The sequence below is a fragment of the Caretta caretta genome, chromosome 14 (genome assembly GCF_965140235.1).
Source record: "Caretta caretta isolate rCarCar2 chromosome 14, rCarCar1.hap1, whole genome shotgun sequence".
In the NCBI taxonomy this organism is placed as follows: domain Eukaryota; kingdom Metazoa; phylum Chordata; order Testudines; family Cheloniidae; genus Caretta; species Caretta caretta.
The window spans coordinates 10,691,960-10,707,630 of NC_134219.1; the positions used below are offsets into that span (position 1 = coordinate 10,691,960).

The 15,671-nt window shown below is 44.3% G+C and overlaps 1 protein-coding gene across 1 annotated transcript in view; it reads right to left on the minus strand.

The window, feature by feature from the left end:
- Positions 1 to 9,417, minus strand: part of ANKFN1 (ankyrin repeat and fibronectin type III domain containing 1) — a 302,026-nt gene extending 292,609 nt beyond the window's left edge. The window contains exon 1 of the mRNA XM_048818066.2: positions 9,339 to 9,417. The gene's annotated coding sequence lies outside the window, so the exon portion shown is untranslated. The remainder of the gene's footprint in view (positions 1 to 9,338) is intronic.
- Positions 9,418 to 15,671: the final 6,254 nt, after the last annotated feature.

The following is a 15,671-nucleotide window of genomic DNA, read 5'->3' on the forward strand; positions in this document are numbered from 1 at the left end:
CTTTAGCTGGCACGCCACATACTGCATGATTCAGTGATGTAGGTAGGGGGATTCAAGCGCTTGTGCCACCGCACATAAGTTCAGGTGGAAGCAAATGCTCGTATTTCCATTCACCCTGGCACAAGGATAAAGCTTTGTGTACAGCGTTGCCTTGTGTCCAGCTAACAGGGCAGGCAACACAATGTTGTTTAATGTGTTTGATTTCTATTGCTAGAGGTATGGATTCAAACTTCCTGGAGAAAATGCATTTGGTGGCCTTGACCTACTTCGTACTGGAAGCTGGCTGCCAAACTCTGCCCTCAGTAACACCCGTGCAGCGCCCCTGAAGTCTATCATGGTGCCAAGGGTAACGGAGGGAAGAATTTGGCTCTTTATGTACGCCCACGTCACCAGGCCAACTGGCAGCATTCACAGGGGAATAATAGGAGTGTTGAGGGCAAGAACTGAGGAGCCTTGGCAGAGCGGTGGGGAGAACTGCACAGTGCCTCCCTACAGTATGTCTGGCCTCATGAAGTCAATGCTATTAGTTTTTCCTAGTTGCTGGAACTTGCCACACGCAAAAAAAGCCTTTCATTGATGAACTCTGCAAGATCTCTCCACTGTTTTGAGCTTGTACAGTCTCCTGGTGCATTGCACATATCTGCACCAGGGGTTTTTCCACATCCAACCTAGATTGTAAGCTTCTTAGGGCAGGGACTGGCTCTTGTATGTTTATGGAACGCTGAGTAGACCAGTCCTAACTGTCATCAACAAGCAATAGGTGCCAAGCTTCAGAACTGCTGTATAAAATACAGACACCAAACTCTTATCATGTAGCCCAGCGGCTTGCTCTCATTTTGATGCTGTTGTGTTACTCAGTAGAGATTCAGGGCCAGATCTTGGTCCCCGTGAAGTGAACGGAAAAGCTCCCATGGGCTTCAGTGGGAGCAGGAGGCAGCCCTCTGTGTACACATCCATACTCGAGTCGCTCCTGCATGACAGCTCAAGGGTTTGGGTCAGTGGTTATAAAAGCAGAAGTATTGGTAGGAAGTCTCCAGTTGCTAGACCTACTGTAATAAATCCATATGCTGCAGGCAACAGACCGAATCACAATATCAATCACACACCCATAGGGCGTGAGCACAGCCAGGGCACACTAGCTCCATTAATGCAGTCCTCTACCACAGGAGCTAAAGGAAATCTCCCTTATAGCTTAAGGAGCAGCCGCTGGATTACAAGATCACGTCACTCAGACAACACCATTGCGCTATTCCACCACGGAGGAAAAAAAATATGCTCAGGGCGGCAGGATGGCCAGTTACACTCATGGGCAAGCTCCTTAACTCACCTCTGTGACATGGTCCCAGTTACAGCACTCGAGGAGGGACCCAACAGCAGGAGCAAGTGGGGAATTCTGCCCATGCTAAACTCATATTCACACAGACCGCTACCTCAGGGCCAGACTGCCATAGGCTGGCTCACATTCAATAACATCATACTGTACAAGCAGCCCCATTGACTTAAGCATCAGGTACTTTTCAATGTGAGCAAAGGTATCGTAATCTGTGCCTTAACTCATAGCGGCCCCTTCTCGTGCCATGCTGAGCAATACTCTAACACTTCCATGCCTGACCTTGAAGGAATGTCAGAGAGGGCTTGTAATGGGGTGCACTCCCCTCTTGCGAGAGTCCCCTGGCCAAGTGTGGGTCCCTACACACACTGTCTACCTGTTTGTGGTGGGTCTTTGCTGACTCATCCCTCCAGCCAAGGCACACACAGGCTGTATGTGAAATAAAAACAAAGCAAGCACTTTCCAGGGTACAAGTGCAACAGGAGCCTCTCTCAGTGCCCTCTGTAATGTCGCTCTCAAGTTGTCTGTGCTCCGGTATAGAGCGATGCCCCAGGGCTCCCTCCCTGGGGACAATGTCTTTGCCATCTCAGGGCCTTTCTGGCCACAGCTCTCCAGCTGGCCACTATAGGTCAGTTCCCTTTCTGGGGTAACTCAAAGTCCAGGCCACTTTCCCAGTGGCTGGTAGTGGGGGACCCAGCCCACCCTCTACTCCGGGTCCTAGCCCAAGGACCCTATAGATAGCAGCTATCTGCCATGTCCCTTTAAACAAACTGTGTTGCTCCTACAAGTCCCTGGGCCACTTCCCGGTGGTTCCAGCACATTCTTCACCCTTACCTCAGGGCCTTGTCCTGGTGGTGTCTCAGCAGCCAGACCAGAGCACCATCCACTCTCCTCCAGCTCTAGCAAGAAACTGATTTTAGTCTGGTCCTGCAGCTCTTTTTATACTAGCCTGCTGGGCCCCCATTGGCTGCTTCCCACACAGCCACTCTATGCAGGTTGGAGGACCTCTGTACTGCCCTTTTCTGGGGTGGAGTGTGGCAAGGCCACAAGGCCTCCAGCAGGGGGCCTCAAGGCCTAGTCCACCCTGTCACAGGGCTGAGACAATGAGACACTGGATCCGCTTCCATAATTTGTCCTTCACAATGAGAATAGTTTGCAATAACTAAAAGGAACCGGACATACTCAGATCAGTTCCCAAAGCTAGAGCTGTTCTGAGAAATATTTGCACTAAGTTTTAAGCCTCCTCAGACTCAGCCTTGGGTTGGCAGTTTGCTATGGCCATGAACCCTGGCACTTGTTTCTGGAAAGGATGGAAGTTCTCTGCACAGCCTGAAAGCTGGTCAACCTCCTTTTCCAGGCCCACCCTTCCTTGCGTCCAGCCCTAGCAGACATCTCATCTCCACCAGCAAGAGCCAGGCTGCCCTTAACAACAACTAGGGTAAAACATTTTTGCCTGGGAATTGTTTGGGTGGGGCACCAAAGGGTCAGCTCTAGGGGAGTTCCCCTTAGTGGCCTGAATTCGTCAAACATGAACTTCCAAGAGAAAGAACTTGCAGGGTGGGTTTCCTTGTAGATCCTGTGATTAAAACTACACCTCAGGCTCTGATCAAACTCATGCACAGTTCCCGCTGCTCCCAACAGTTACATACCCTTGTCTTTTATGGGATGCTTTTGTTTCAATGGTAGTAATGATATCTTCATAGTCTGTAGTCAGGCAAATCAGAATAAGACCAACCTGCTTTATCTGCCAGTCAGTCATGCTGTGTTGTCATAGCCACAAAATTAGGAGGCAAAGGTCAGAGCCAAAGGCCACTCGGCTTTGATATTAAGCTTGCAGAATCATTCACTGGGTGAACTGAAGAAAAAAAATAACTACAGAAGGATTTAGTTTCTAATCCTGTTTATTTGCAAGAGCCGTTTGAACAAATATCAAAGCCAGATGGGCAGGTAAACAAATAATTGGGAAATGCATGGAACATGATGACGTTATTGCAGGCTAGAGCCATGTGAAAGGTCTGGAGAAGAGCTCCCCTGTGAGGAAGGGCAAGGCTATTATCCCCATTTTACAGGTGAGGAACTGAGACTCTGAGACTAAATGACTTGCCCAAGGTCACACAGGAAGTCTGTAGTGGAGCAGGAAATTGAACCCAGGTCTCCCAAGTCCCAGGCTAGCGCCCTAATTGTTGGATAGCTACAGAACATTTTATCTGCATAGTTTTGTACCCTGTTAAACTACATGACAAGTTCCATAATAATAGTTGGTGTTCTAGCTATAGTCCTGGATCACTGAAATTCACCCTGTAGTATTAGGTGCTTGTGGGGGTGATATGCATTGAATAACTAAGAGTTCCTTAAAAAGGGGCACGCCTCTGTCTGTGGAACAGGTGGAATTTCAAGCTTCAAGCCTATAGTACTAACAGATACAGCTCACAAAGTTTAAGAATCACCAGAAATGACTTAAACTCTCCTATCAGCCATGTCTGTTCAATTTGCTGGACAGAAGAATGAAGAGACGCTAAAGAAAATAAGACAGGGCGAGCAAAGAGCATCCTGCTGCTGTGTGCAGTGGGAACCCCCTGAGCGAGCTGTGAGGAGAGACAAAGAGCTCCGACGCATGGTACAAATAATAAAATCACTTTGATGCCGGGAGCCAGTATTATGGCTGATGTATTTGCAGTTATAAAAGCCCTGGCACTCACCTCAGGGGGAGAGGGTAAGCTATAGCTGTAGCTGAAAGAGTCCTGTAATCTATTTCATACACAAAAGTCAGAAAGATAATTTCCATGAGAGGAGGAGAGATGTCACCATGTAAATCCACAGTGAAACCTTGACTGAGGTTAATGAAATCACATATGGTAGAGGAGAAAGGCAGAGAGACATAAAAAACTGATTTCAGAGTAGCAGCCGTGTTAGTCTGTATCCGCAAAAAGAAAAGGAGTACGTGTGGCACCTTAGAGACGAACAAATTTATTTGAGCATAAGCTTTCGTGAGCTACAGCATCCGATGAAGTGAGCTGTAGCTCATGAAAGCTTATGCTCAAATAAATTTGTTAGTCTCTAAGGTGCCACAAGACCTCCTTTATAAAAAACTGAGTTGAATAATGCAACATCTGATTCTACCGCTGTTGATGGTGTTCTAAGAGGAACTGAACAAAAAACAAACCTCCAGTAATGGCTGGAAAAAAGCCAGGAAAAAAAAAAAGGATAGTTTCAATGAAAAGTCACTACATTAAATTGCTCAGTTCTTGTTTGGCCTTTGACACCAGCTCATTTCCATCCGATGAGGATGGAACTTAAATAGAACTTACATAGAAATGGGATGGAGAGGGGGAGGAGGGGTATATGAAAGGGGACGAGCTTTTCATCCAGGAAAGCTGGGGTTCGGTTTCAAACCCGTTGGAAGCTGGAGGGAGATGGAGTTGCATACCCTTCTGCTGTTTGAATTCTGAAGTCAAATTCAGACATCTGTTCATAAGTTCTTCAGGATAGGGAATACATCTTCTTGTGTATCCTGGACAATGTTGAACACATTTTCAGCCCCCTAACAAATATACTGATATGTCCACTCTTTGCAGGAGGGATAAAGCAGGTAGAAATGATTTATTATGAATGTCTTGTGAGTGAAAAAAACTGGATTTTGTCAAGACATACCTTCCTACCTCAAATCAGAGAGCTGTCAAAACTGATATTCACTTTGTTTTGATAAAGTATTTATACAGAAGAATCAGTACAAAGAATTGGATGAAATTGCCATGTCTGGATTAGTTTAGGATCTATGAGACAGATCCTCGGCTGCTGTAGATTTCTGTAGCTCCATTGAAGCAACAGAGCTATGGTGATTTACACCAGTTGAAATCCGTTTCCCCAACTTCCTTCCCCTGTACACACTGTAATGTTACAAAGATTTAAATACTGCAAATCAGACAGGCAAATTGTAAGAGTAAACGATGAGATGTGAAATCTCTCTTAGGGGATGTTTTGTTCTCTGCTTTCTGTAACTAAGAAACCCATAATCACGGTCAGCATTTCTTTAATGCTAAGCTCTGATAGAGGAAATGGCAGGCACTGCACAATTCAGAAGAAGCCTTCCCTGCAGGAAGTGACTGCCCCACCCGCACAAACTTATCACCCAGTAAACAATTTCTGACACTTGGCATCATATTTAGTTTGTAGTGATGCAATAATAATAACTTACAATTATATAGTAATGCCCAATCTGAATGCAAAGTACTTTACAGACCATTGACAGAGAGCACCCACCCACTGTTACAATGCAGTCATCTCTGGAGGAAAAAATGAGAGCAATTCTGTACCAGACGCAAAATACAATAGTATTTAGAAGGTGAAACAAAGAATAACTTCTCCAGCTGAAATGGAGGGGGAAATTCAGGCAGGAAACATTTAATGATTAGAGATGGTCAGAAAACAAGATTTCCATTTTATGAAAAACATTGAGGGTTTGAAATTTGTTTTCATCCTGCATTGGAATGAAAACGAGACCTTTCTAAACATTTTATGAAAAGCTCAGACAGGGACCTCTAACCCAGAACAGCCTGATTTAGGGCACACACACGGGACATGGGAGACCCAGGTTCGAGTCCCAGCTCTGAATCAGAAAGAGCAGGGACTTGAATCTACATGTCCCACATCCCAGGTGAGTGCCCTGACCACTGGACTATGGAGTCAGTTCCTTTCTGTCATGTTCCTGGGCCTGGGAAATTTTCAGTAACCCAATATGTTTCTGCAAAACATTTTGGTTTTGACAAATGGGCATTTCCAATAAACTTGTAATTCAAAAATTCCTGACTGGCTCTAGCAGTTACCCAAGACACCTCAGTTAACATACGCCACTATTATTGCTTATCTGATTGGTCGCTCCAATGGTATAGACCCACTAACGCCACAGGTAGGCACTGATTCAGGGAGGAGTGCCCTCTACAGAACCATAACCACCAATTTCAGGAGCGGCTTTGCTTGAAGGTCTTCTAGCCAGCTACTGACCAGGTCTGGTTCTACTCTTGAAAGACAATGGGCCAAGGTAAGATGGCAAAGGCATCAGGAACTCGGCTATAAAATGAGTCATCTCTAGTTTTAGTGAAGAGTAATGTATCTACATTGTTTAAAATAGCTCCGGGTTGAACATTTTTCATTGAAACCTTCCCCCGCCCCAGTAAAAAGGTAGGAAATAGCCTATTACATGCCCATTGTCCTGTGACATAGTGGAAGAAGGGTACAGTCCAAATGAGAGCATCCATTCTTTGAGAATGTAGTCAATGTGATTACTTCCCCTGCACTACCTCACAAAAGGCCTTATCCACCTGGAGGAAATCGGCATTGCTCCATTAACTTCAGTGGAGCTATGCTGATTTACACCAGCTAACGGTCTGGCCCACAAACTTCAAGGTCCTTTCTTTTAAATCATCTTTCCTACTCAAAAACTATCAAGATGATGTTTTAGAATTTCATTGCTGAACAATCCTTCAATTTCATGGCTCTCGGCATCTGTTATAGCGTAAAGCATTGGAGTCCAGATATTTTAAAGGAAAAAGCAAGAAATGGAAGGTCAGAAGAGTTCAGAATCCATCTATCTATCTTGGTTCTTAGATTGTGCTACATGCCACTGAAAAGAGATCAAATGGCCAATGCCAAGGCTAAGGCAATGGTAAATGGGCTTTGTACCGATAATTAATTGATTGGGGTAAAATGATGAAAGAAATTCTACCTTCAACCTAAGGGCAGGTCATGGAACTGCTGTATAGTTGCTCTGTGGTAACTGCACCTGCCCTCCTGCATGCCCCCTTCATAGAGTTAGAGGATGACCAGTATAGGTGCATGCTGTGAAGAAGTGGGAGTTTTCTGTAATATTTTTATGAATCCGATGTGTGCCTCAGTTTTCCTCTGTACTTGGCATTGCTACCCAGTGGGTGCAAAAGGGTTAAGTCTGCTCATGGGGAGGAGTCCAGGATATGAAGTGTGGGTGTTGCCTTGCTGTCTAGGCCACAACCACTAGGGTTGTTAAGGAACTGGTTGAAACTGACCCAGTTTAACAAGGGGTCCAAAGGGAAAATGGAAGCCCACAACGACTCAACAAATTGACACTCAGCCATGAGAAGCTCGGGCAGGTGGGGTTGTGAACAGCATGGCCTTGCCTGGAGACAAAGGACTGGGAGGTGACCATCAGGAAATAAAGTATGGGCTTCTGGAAGAGGCGGGCTGCTTTCTTCTGGGACTGACTATGGAGTCAGGGAGAGACCGAGCCTGAGATGGAATCTATAGCATCTTGGCCAATGGATCATTCTGGCTTGGCCAATGGATTGTTCTGACTTGGCCAGACGGACTATGTTTTAACCTTCATTTCTCTGTCCTAAGCTAAGGACTTCCAATGCTCTGTTCCAATTGACTAATAAATCATGCTCTGTTTTGAAAACACAGCTTGGCGTCACTGCAAATACATGTGTAACGACAGACCCCAGTCGTCAGCAGGCAGAATTGAACTGGGAACCTCTGGAGCTTAGTGCATGAGCCTTTACCACATGAGCCAAAAGCCAACTGCCTGTTAGCTAAGGCTGTAGAGCAGACTCATTTAACTCTCTCTCTAAGTGGTCTCAGTGCCACTAGATGGGGCAAAACACCACACCCGGGAGGTGTGTGGGTTACACTTGCTGGTGTGCATTAGTCCTGAAGAGTGACCAAGTCCCTCACCAGGAGGGTATCTCGGCTGGACTGGCTGGGTAGAGCTCATGGCATGAGGCAGGAGGGTGGGAGCCCAGAGGCTCCATCTCAGAGGCGGTGTGGCTGTATGGCCAGCTCTAACACACAAATGGGGTTTCCCCAAGAGAGTGTTTAAAAGTGGGGGCATAGTGGGTCTGTGACACATGTCACTGGCCATTCCTCCAGAACAATCCTCGCACATCACCACTGAGTTAGGAGTGTGCCAGGGATGCAATGATCTCCAAGATCTCATTCCTTCTAGCAAATGGAAAACAGCATTCTGACCTTCCATGTGTGACCTGCATACTGAAAACACCTTGCCTCCTGCCTCTTCATTAACCCTTCTAGTAACCTCCTATACATGTTGAATAGTAGTGGGGTTGGGGTGTGTGTGGCAAAACAGAACCCTGAGGCACCCTGCACTTGGGTAAGCAGATCAATTGCCTACAATTACCTGTTGCAATCTCTCAGAGAGAAAAGACCTCTGCAAAAGGTCCACAGGAGAGTCAACAACATCTCACCAACAATGAAAAGCAGCTCATAGATCTAATAATATTAACACTGACTCCTGAGTCTCCGAGCCAAAATTCCCATGGCACCGCTCTAATATCACTACCCACAAACATTTCATTTTGTACCCAGGTTTTGGATGCAAGTACATATGGCTGTATTGCTCATGTGTCAGTCCTGAAGACGCCTAGGATTTCACATGCAGAGAGAAAGAGTCTTACATCTGTGTAGATTTAATAACTGATTTCTAACATCCTTCTCTGTGAATGAAAGCATTAACACAATGAAGTAAACAATTACATTAAACCAAAAGAGTCGATATTCTCCATGGAATCACTTGACAAGAAGCATAATAGGTAATAAAATCCCACAGAATGCAAACTCCTACTTTAATCATATCTGATATGCTAAAACTATTACTATCATTCAGTGCAGCAGAACCAGTCTGTTATACAAATTGGGAGCAAATCCTAGTAGGAAAACACTAATTAATATAAATCAAATGCTGTGAGAAGCCAGTTGTATGTTCAGCATAAAAATAAATTGCAATCAATTTCCCATGCAAAACAGACTTCCTGGCAGATACAACTGTACAGTAAATATTTCGGGTCTACAGACTACTCAGAAGTGACTTTCTAATTTGAGAGAAATACACATTAAACCATACGGCTTGATGACGGAAACATGAAGGACTTGCTTTAAAGCATGATATTTATTCTGGATAGCATACAGGAGCAGAGCATTTTCATCAGTTTACAATAATTTTCTGTTTGGTGAATTTACTTACAGCAATGGTGAGTTTATCTTCTCTGGTGCTGGATTTTTGTCAACAAAACACTGTTGGGCTTCACTCATCCAGAACATCTGAAACACATAACAAGGAAGAGATGGAATTTTTCAAGGGAAAAGGAAAATAATAAACGCCCATCAGAAAACCTAATTCTCCCTACAAAATTAGTCTGAAATCTCAACCAGGAGAATCTTGACCGCAGGGATAATCCCTGGTTGCCTTTTTAGTAGCTTTGCCCATATTTCCAGTCCCTTGTGATTAGAGCAAACTTTCCCATGCTGTTAGTAATTCCCATCTACTACTCACATATAAATGTGACGGAAGGACATCCAATCATCAGAACACAACACATTTTTGCAGGCTCAGAGAGGAACACATGTGCAGCATGTTTAATCAGTAGAGTTTAGTAGAGACAGAAGCATTAACTATGATTGTCCTGGCTGCTGTCTCACCATTATAGACCTGCTATTTGCCCATCTTAGCCCAGCAGTGTCATTTTTGTAGCTAAGATCCTTACTGAGTTGTCTTGTCAAACTTATTCCATTTATGCAGGTGTGTTGCTTGAAATCTGCAGAACTTCTTAACCTGCTTAATGTACCCTTTGGAGATTGAGAATCACACCATAAGAGAGAAATGTTGGTCTTTGTACCAAAGGAAACAAAAATCCCATGGTACAGTATCTGAGCGTTGAAGTCATCTCTCTTCCAGGCTTGAGGACCTCATCTCCACTATGCCAGTGGAGCAGATAAAATTGCCTTCCCTTTTATCTTGCAACGTGACTTGCCCTCTCAAATCTTTTCCCTGGATGCTGAATTTTCAGCAAATCCGATTGGTGAGGAGGGCTGCTCCCTACATACTTCAGCAGCTTTTCTCATTGTATCACGCCTATCATTAAGCTTGCCAAACAAAAACAGTTCCAGATCTATCATTAACAGCTCCCGGTGTTGTTACTTCTGTTACTCTGCTTCCTTTTCTATTGCCTTGGTGGCAACAATGGGAGATTGTTCACCTTGAAAGGAATATTGGTTTGTCAATGCACATCAAGCTTGTTTTGATCATAAAGTAAGGAAAGGAAATAAAGTCTCCCTTCAGTGAGCAATAACTATATTTACCATTATTTGGGGTTCTATTCATTGCTAATGGGCAGGTTTTCTGGAGGCTCTCTTTCTTCCTTGGTAGCTTACGGGTGAATTTATTGTTCGTGAAAGCAAAGGATTTACAATACAGATTTGAGCTAGCAATAGTGTGGGCAAGTGCTATGCAAGACTCCTCTCACAGCAGCTCTTCCAATGCAGTGCCTCATTCCTAGCCCACAGCATGCCCTGCATTTCAGTTCTGATCCATCGTGAGCAGGGTCAAATGCTAGGAGGTGTTGATCCTATGAGGCGCTGAAGACCAGCTTTGAGGTGCTGAGAATCTCAGGGTCAACAGCACTCGAGGGTGCTCACTACCTTGCAAGATTGGTCCCGGTTTTGTGATGAAGGCAAAAGAGAGCTGGACTCATACAAGCAATAGTAATTAGAGAAGGAGGGCCTGCCCCCGAACCCTACATCTGAACATCCTCAGACTTTAAGAGGACCAAAAATTATAGGCCTTTGATTCAGATGAATCACAAATAGGTATATTACAGAACTTGCTATACACATTATTGCTCTGTCATATGCTGATGGGATTGAGGATTGATGAGCCCATGGAATGATGAGGATGGGTAGAGTGCATGGTAGAACCAGAACATTAGCTGCTGGACAGGAAGAGGACTACAAAACCTCATGAACTGAGGACATAAATTCTTACCAAAAGCTACCAGTTTGAGTTGGATTCTCCACTGGCTCACATCCTGGACAGTCATTTGCACCAGTGCAAAAGCACACGTGTAATACTATTCTGGTTTTATAGCAGTGTATACCCATTTTGCACTGACCTATACAGTTATGTAAGTGCAGGACAATGGGAACAAGGCACTTCATCTAGACTTTGCTTTTTATAGTACAAAGGTGCTAATTACACATCTCACAAGCATACCTTCTACCTTTACAGAAAAATCCAAGCAAAGCTAAAAACTTGGCTTGGACCTCGCTGTTTGCTGCGTTCCAGCCAATATAAGCTATTATTTGACCTATGTGTTTTGATAGCTGCTGTTGTAGGATTACTGTATATTGCAAGGTAGAAAGCAGCTAGACATAGGATAGGATTGTCCATATAACGCCAAGATTGCTCGATGACAGGGGACATCCCAAATTGCTCTCCCAGAAATTACTGTGAAGAATTAGTCTTACTCTATTTGTCGGCAATAGCAATGCCATTTCATTACCTAGCATAGGATAACTTTGTAATGGGCTTTCACCATACAAGCTTAGAAAAAACCATAAAGAACTTTAGAGCTGATGAGCTAAATTGTGTAAAAAAAGGATTATTCTCATAGGCAGGCCGAAATCTCTAACGAAGAACATGACTCACTGCACTAGGCAATACCCAAACAATGAAAGGCCTCCATTTTAGAGCACTTGTCAGCAGCTGGACTGGGATTTCACCCTTTGGCTCTGCAGAACAGCAATTGTAACGGCATGTTTATTTGATGCAATGTATAATTTACTAAGTCATTTAGTCTCAGTGGAACAAACCCTGAAGTTACTGTGCAGTAGTTTCAGTAAAAGGGAGCAAATAAGGACGTCAGGATTTGGTCCAATATTAGGGTTTAATACAGTATGGGATTCGTTACTTTTTACCTTGACCTGTGGTAAATTAATTTGAGACAAACGAATCTTTGGGGACTTTGAAACTCTAAATGTCATTTCAGCCTTATACTTTTGCCATTGGGGCCCAATTAAATGGCTACTGAAATCAACTGGAAGGCTTCTATTAACTTCATTGGGCATTAAGTCAAGCTCAGAGCTATCACTTATGTCCAGTTTATCACCATGCTGTGAAAATATGGAGGAGCAGTATCAGGACAGGTCTACATAACATCAGGGTTAAATATGGTTGGTCTTATACTAGTGCTCCCAACACTGCTCCCACCCATTGTAAATACACAACATCCCAGTGACCTAGGAACATCCAAAAACTGGGCAGGATGAAAAAAAAAATGGGGAAATTTTTTTTTTTGTAAAATATTCTTCCCTTGTTTTGGTCAAAATTCTAAATTTTGTGCAAGAGAATTTGGCAAAGTTTTGAATTTTGACAAATTCCTTCCATCTCTCTCCAAAGGAGTCATGAGCCAACACACAGCTGAGTCAAATCAACATAAAGAGGGGATAAGCTTGATGAGAAATCGTCTGAAGACCAACTGAAAGTTGTTTCTTACTTAATGTTGCTATCGGCCTTGGCCTATCCGACCCACAGGTGAATGGATCACTGGATTGCCTGGTCATCTCTGTCCTACAAGCTATAGTATTAATTTGGGACTCTGTCTTTTGTCTCAGCCTTTTGCTGGCTTCCTTCTGATCTTGCCTCAGATCTCTTCTCTCATGATATCTGAGTTCAGCATACTCTGAAAACACAAACAGAGAGAGGACTGATTCGCTGGAGCAGACCAAATGTCAAAATGTTGCTCGGATGTATCTTCAGTTTTATAGATCAGCTGGGAGGACCGGTAACCCTTTTCTCCTAGTGCTGAAAAGTACCACACTTTCTTTCAGTTGCATGACAAGGGTTGAGACTGTTGTACAGCACTAGATGGCAGTCACATTACATTTTCCAATTAACTCAGTCAATTTTTGCATGTCATTAGTCATCTGTGTTGGGAACCATAAATTAAGTGCAAAATAGAAACAGATTTTTTTTAAAGTTTGTTTTGGTCTATGGTATGAAGTTGATTTAAGCTAAACCACAAAAAGCCATTTCTCATGCTACATGCAGTACACTGCACTGCAAGGGAAAGCTGAGCAGGTTCTCTGTGCCTTTGCCAAGAAAACTGAATACTGTTACCTCAGGCAATGGCAAAAATTAAACAGGGGTTTATACACTTCACATCTAGCCAAACCTGTCATCATCCAGTTGTAATTGACATGAATTGGTAAATTAAGGTGAAACCTGGACACAACTGCAGGTCACTGAGCCACATCCTCAGCTGGTGTAAACTGATGTTGCTGTATTGAGACACAGTACTCTTGCTGTCCTAAGCAGCTGTATGGTATTGCTGTGTGCTGCTAACCCCCACCATTGCATGGCTGGAGAGGTGCATCTTGGAATGTGCAAATTTTCAGTTGATATTTGTATTACTCAAGGAATAGCCAGACCCCCAAGATATATATAGCTTCCTCTCGCCTACACCAAAACGCCCCACCTTCTGTGATGCACCAAAGAACATGTTTTAACTTCCAGCCTCAGGCTAAGTGAGGAGAATTTGCTTCCTCTGATGGTTCAAGATTAGGGGAACAGCCAGCTGGAGCCATTGAAGAGAAGATGAGGTGCTCACCTCGGTTTGAGACAAAGAGCTGAGAGGGAGAGGGACTTAGGGTATATCTACATTGCACACCACTGGTGGCGGTGTGTAGGGTATATGTAGCTACACACCACAGTGAAAAGCAGACTGTGTCCACACTGCAGCGTGTAGCTACGCACCGCAGTGAAAGGCGGTGCGGGGAGGCTGCTGGAGGCTTTTCCTGGTGATGGAGCCTTTCCTTGCAGTGCGGACACTATACTGCAGGACTATACTACACTGCGGAGTGGGACACTATGCTGCTAAAAACAGTGTAGATGGGAGAGGCATTGCTTGGGCGTGTCAAGAGCCATGTAGGGTACATACGCTATGGATTCAGAGGTGTTTTTACTCTACTCATCTAAAAACTGTACCTCACTCTCTTCACTGCTATTTATACTGATGCTAGGGGGGCTTGCACTGTATGTATTCTACATGCCACAGTAAGGAATGTGCAGTGTAGACATATGCTTACAGGTTGCAGGACAACTTTCAAACTAAGGTGAGGGGTCTGTGATGGGACCTGCCCCCATGCCACTGACAGCAAGTCTAATGAGCAGCCCTGCACTCGGGCAGTACCAATTAGACCCATCTATAGAGCATACTGTGCTTGGAGAAGGGCAGCATAAAAAGATGAAGCTGGCCACAGATCTAAAGGGGATGGTTGCCCAAGAAGAGAGGATGCTGGAGACTGCTAGGGAGCCCAGCAGAAAGGGGAGTGACGAGCCTTCGCTTTCCCCCGACTTGGTTTGGGGCAGACAGACATTGCACCCCTGAGCAGGGATCTGGATGTCTGCTCTCCATCACTGCCCTGTTGCTGGACCTGAAGAGCAGTACCAGGGACTGGAGATAGTTAGACTCGGAAAGTAACCTGGGAGAGAACTCAACTGCCACAGGGAACAATGAGCTTGCCCAGGAGTGGGGGTTCTGGAGAAGACCCATGGTCAAGAGACTTAGGGTATCTCTACACAGCAGCTAGATACCTGCGGGTGGTCCGTGCCAGCCGACTCAGGCTCACGGGGCTTGGACTACAGGGTTGTTTCATTGCTGGGTAGATGTTTGGGCTCAGGCTGGATTCTGTGAAGCAGGAGGTCCCAGAGCTCAGGCTTCAGCCTGAGCCTAGAAGTTTAAACAGCAACAAAACAGCCCCATAGTCCAAGCCCAAGTTAGCTGGCACATGCCAGCCGTGGGTGTCTAGTTGCTGCGTAGACATGCCCTTAAAGAGATGGGAGTCGAGCCCAGACTAAGAGCTGGTGGGCTACAGGATCCTGAGGACAGTATGAGGTGGGGAAGGAGGGGACAGGGTGTTGGTCTCCAGGGGAAGGGGAGGAGTATGGGGACAAGGATAGGAAACTGAATTTTCTGAACTAAATATTTTCATGATTATTGTGTGGAAACAATTATTTCTGAGTGGGGCCAATATTCCCTAGAGCTACTCAATATTTTGCAAGCAATTTTTTTTCCTTTTTCCAAATAAGAATTTTTGCAGGGAAAAAAACATATTGACATTGTCAATGTTTTTCACCGTAACAAAGATGACAAAAACTATTTTTGGAGGGAAATACATATGAAAAAAAATTTAAAACCGGATACTTTTTTTATTCACCAGAAACCTAGGTTTCAGTAAGCGTTTTTCCAGTAACAATTTCTATAATATTTTTCATAAAAACTTTGGAGAAAAAATTGAAAAAACCCACCCACCCAAAGGAATCCTTTGAAAGGAAAATTACTTTGAAATGTAAACTTTTTCCCCACAACAATAGTTTTAATGTTTGACCAGCTCTTATATTAGGAGATTGTTTTATTCAGTTCACTCATCCCCACTCCTGCCTCGGGAGGAGGAGTGTTTGGGTATTTTTATCCAAAACTGTATAGGCAACATGGGCTAGCTGTTAGGGCACTGGACTGTA